The sequence below is a fragment of the Hordeum vulgare genome, chromosome 2H (genome assembly GCF_904849725.1).
Source record: "Hordeum vulgare subsp. vulgare chromosome 2H, MorexV3_pseudomolecules_assembly, whole genome shotgun sequence".
In the NCBI taxonomy this organism is placed as follows: Eukaryota; Viridiplantae; Streptophyta; class Magnoliopsida; order Poales; family Poaceae; genus Hordeum; species Hordeum vulgare.
In genome coordinates this window covers 619,383,950-619,388,235 of record NC_058519.1, presented here as the reverse complement: position 1 = coordinate 619,388,235, position 4,286 = coordinate 619,383,950, and the positions used below count along the sequence as shown (strand labels likewise).

The 4,286-nt window shown below is 46.7% G+C and overlaps 1 pseudogene; it reads right to left on the bottom strand.

Moving 5' to 3' along the window:
• Positions 1-707: 707 nt before the first annotated feature.
• Positions 708-1,782, bottom strand: LOC123428783 (annotated as a pseudogene).
• Between the last annotated feature and the right edge of the window lie 2,504 nt (positions 1,783-4,286).

Genomic DNA, 4,286 nt, shown 5'->3' with positions numbered 1-4,286 from the left:
GTTTCATACCATGATTTTCTTTTTCCAAAAATATATGAACACTTTGTTGTCATGTGTGAACATTATTTCTAATGAATGAACACTTACTTTCAAAAATAAGGATATTATTTGAACTTATTTTTTAATGCAATTTTCCCCATTTAGAGCTGGTCTATCAAATTATTAAAAGAAATTATAAACTTTGATATTTGAGGAAAAGTTGGACCTGTTTTAATCGGTCATGCCGAATAGGACCCAACTATAAAAACATTCATCTTACTACCGTATGTGCCGCTTGAGGCAGAAAATAGGCGCACCCAAAATCTTCAATCAACTAGTCAAAAAGATAGACTTCTCTGTCATTGTCAGAATTTTATATATACTCCAACTGTTTGCTCCGTATGTAGTCTTTAATAAAATCTTTGTAAAAGCTTATACTTATGAACGGAGGGAGTGATATATTACTATTAATTTTGCCTTAAATCCTTTCTGCAATTTAACCAAATTTTCTTTACAAAAAATCACCATGAGTTTTTTGCAAAATTTACCACAGAACGAGAAATTATGTCTTAAATCCTTTCTAAGCTTTAGAAACTCTACACAAAGAAATAGCAACAGAAATTGTGTCTATCAAAACTTGCTAAAGCACACTAAGCTTTTAACAGTTTGAGTTATCAAAAAAGAAATAAATAGTGGAGCATTACTCTAATGCATGAGTGACGCCTTCCCTAGGCTAGGCTCTCAGTCAAATTTTGCAGTGGGATGCTCGCCGTGAGATGTCTGAACTCGTCGGTCTTCAAGACGCCGGCCAGCACTTTCCGGGACGATGACATAAACGTCACGCACGCTTCTGTGAGCAGCGGGCACTGTTGCTGCTCCGCCAACGCCAACGTCGTCGCCACGGTCCGCACGTCCAAGCTTGTGCGCAGCTTCATGTCGCACGCCTGCTTCAGCTTGTCCACCCCGTACCGGTCCGCCGCGACCAGCAGGTGCTGCGTCATCGCGACGCCGCAGCCCTCGCCGTCGCCCGGCAGCGTGTCCGTGTAGATGAAGTGCAGGAGCAGCTCGAAGACCGCCGGCTCCATGTCGGGTACATCGACCTCGACGTGTCCCGGCGCGTCCCTTGCCCTTCATGGGGCCGAAGAGCTCGGCGTCGAAGACCGGCGACCGCGCGGCAAGCACGCACCGGTGCGCGCGGAACGCCCGGCCGCCGACGTCGATGGTCACGTCCGCGCCCTTGCCGTCTTTGAGCATGCGCTCGAGGTGGCCGAGCATGTCCGGCAGCGGAGCGGAGGCTGCCGGGCCGGCCCTGGTGCGTTCCAAGCGGGGCTCAATGACGGTGAGGACGCACCTGATTGTCAGGCAGTTGTCTTTGAGGTACCGCCGCGATGTCAGCTTCGACCTGTGCACAAATCCATGAAACGTCAGGGGATCGATGAAGGGGAGGAAGCGGTAGGTGTCCGACATCTTTCTAGGTCCCATCGTCCCATGGCTGTCCACGAGTCCTATGGTGACCCTCGCCGTCGCGGTCACGAGCCTGGTTGCTTTACAGAGATGCACCGACGCCGCTGCGTAGCCCTGGCTGGTGGTCGTCCCGCGGGGGTAGAAGCGGAGAAACCAATCGTGGCCGCCGACGGTGAAGAAGTCGGAGCTGACGGGCTCGTCCACGGGGAAGTCCCTGATCTGCGAGTAGTTTGCCACCACGAAGTCGTGCGTCCCGGACGTGCTCTCTGCCACGCTTCTCGACGACGTGTCAGCTTGCCTGGGAGATCCCCTATTGGTGAGACGGCGCCACAGATCCATCGAACCTCGGCGGCGTGTCAACGATGGTGATGCCTTTCTAAATTCTAATTAATCTTCGTACGAGGAAGAGGCTACTACAGATATTATGTGATGCATTGCAGGTTGCTGCGGTACCGAGGAAATCGCAACAGCTCAGAATCCTAACCATTCCAAACCGTTTGATTTCGATATCTTTATCTTTATCTTTTTCTTTTGAGCAACTTTATATTTATCTTTACCTATTACTTTTGGTTGTCCGTCATAAGATTGCCACCCAAGTTATCATAAATTGGAAAAACTCTATTTTAAACACTGAATTCGTAAAGATTTGACGAATCAAACCCTTAAATATAATTCCTTGTCGTTTGCAACCTGACCTACACAATTCCGGTCTAAATTAAACCTACTATGTTATCTATAATAAAGAAAACTATTAGATGTTTTTAAAATCACCGTCAGATTTGGTTTATATAGCCAAATAGGGTTCTCTCTGTAGCCGGGCCATGGATCAATGAGATTAAAACAGCATTTGCGATGTTTGAGGAGGTGAAGGTCTCGTGGGCTCGGCGATCGGCGAATGGTGCTGCTCATAAGTTAGCTAAAGTAGGAATAGGTGATAAGTTGTGTAAGGTTTGGTTCGGGATTCCCCCAGACTATATTCTAGATGTTGTTTCGAATGAAAGTCCGACGAACCACGATTAAATAAAGTGGCAGCATTTCCCCTAAAAAAATATATAGCATATGATGCAATAGCTAAGTCCTTAGCCTTCCGCATTGGAGAACAGGGTTCGATACCTGGTTGTATTCCTTTTTCTTCCCTTTTCTTTACTATTACACACACGATAACCAGCTTCGTCCGATCAAACCAACTTAATAGCATCCAACTATCCAGAATACATCAAATATCTACCAATCAAATCAATGATTCAAATCTAATGTTTTGCCGGGCAAACTGCCCCGGCACGCCGTGCTGCTAAACAATCCAACGATGCTACCTCCAGGAAAAAACACTATAGTCGTGATCTGATCTCGTTAAGAGCATGGTTAATAGTATAGCCAACTGCAATAGTTAGCTATAAAAGAGTACTATTTTTATCATATGTGGCTTACCTTTCATTCTCACAAAGCACCTAGGAGCACGTGCTAGAGCTGACTCTTCACGAAGAGCCCGCTTCCCTTCTCTCTCCTCTTCTCTCTTATCCAACTCAGCAAAAACATAGTATTTTAATCCTTACAGCCTGCTGACTGTACCTTATTGTACTTGCTCTAAACCAGCCAACGCCACCACCAACCACGTACTCCCTCGCTCTTGGTTTCCGCGACGTCCTCTCCCCGGTGGTCGTGCCGTCTCGAGGACACCCTGGCCTGCCCCGGCGAGCTGCCCTACCTAGCTCTGGTCTCCACTTTGTCCCCGTCCCTGGTGGCCGCTGTCTCGAGGACACATCAACCCATCACCGCGCGCTCCCCTAGCTGTGGTGTCCACATGGTCCTAGCCCTAGAGGTTGCACCGTTTCCAGGATCATAAGCTTACTTCCAGTCGTGCCCATGCACAGGTTACATCATTGCAATTTGCACATCTTAGAGCATGGTTAATAGTATAGCCAACTGCTGGCTATAAGCCATTTTATAGCCCATCATATAGTTAGTTGTACAATAGTTAGCTATAGAAGAGTACTACTTTTATCATATATGGCACGCCTTTCATTGTCACAAAGCACCTAGGAGCACGTGCTAGAGCTGGCTCTTCACGAAGAGCCCGCTTCCCTTCTCTCTCATCTTCTCTCTCATCCAACTCAGCAAAAATATAGTATTTTAATCCTTACAGCCTGCTGACTGTACCTTATTATACTTGTTCTTATGATAAAAAAATAAAGGAAATTGTCACCATCACATTGCCGATTTGTGCTATTTGATAAATCATGATCTATAATATAATTTATTACCTACATGACAACATGTCACAACACGCATGTTTTATTGAAGAAATTAAGTAGACACCGCACATTAAGATTCCTGGTTAGTTGTTTCTTGCCAAGTGGTTTATGTACTGCAACACTAGTGTGAACAAGATAGAAATGACAACATGTTTAATAGGAATCCTTGTCTTAGAAGACGATTAAATTGCCGAAAACTATCACATTTCGCGCAACCGTGTCCAGTAGCTACCATTTTACGATTTTATGCGGAAAACTACCAAATTTTTTCTAATCTGTGGCAAAAAACTACCAAACTTCTTAACTGCCCGATTTAGCTCTTTTAACCGTTTTTCTGGCAAGGCACTTAACTGCCCGATTTAGCTCTTTTAACCGTTTTTCTGGCAAGGCTGGCCCACACGTCAGGTGCCAGCACGGTCCCGTGCATTTCATCGAACTGCTTCAGCGCTCACCGCGTCGGCGCTCACCGCGCTGCTCGCGGGCGCGGCCGGCGGCGGAGCCGTAGTATTCCCTCTATGGCGGAGCCAAACCAGCCGACACCTCGTCCGGGGGTGTTGTGCCCGTGCCCGTGCATGTGCCCATGAGCAAAAG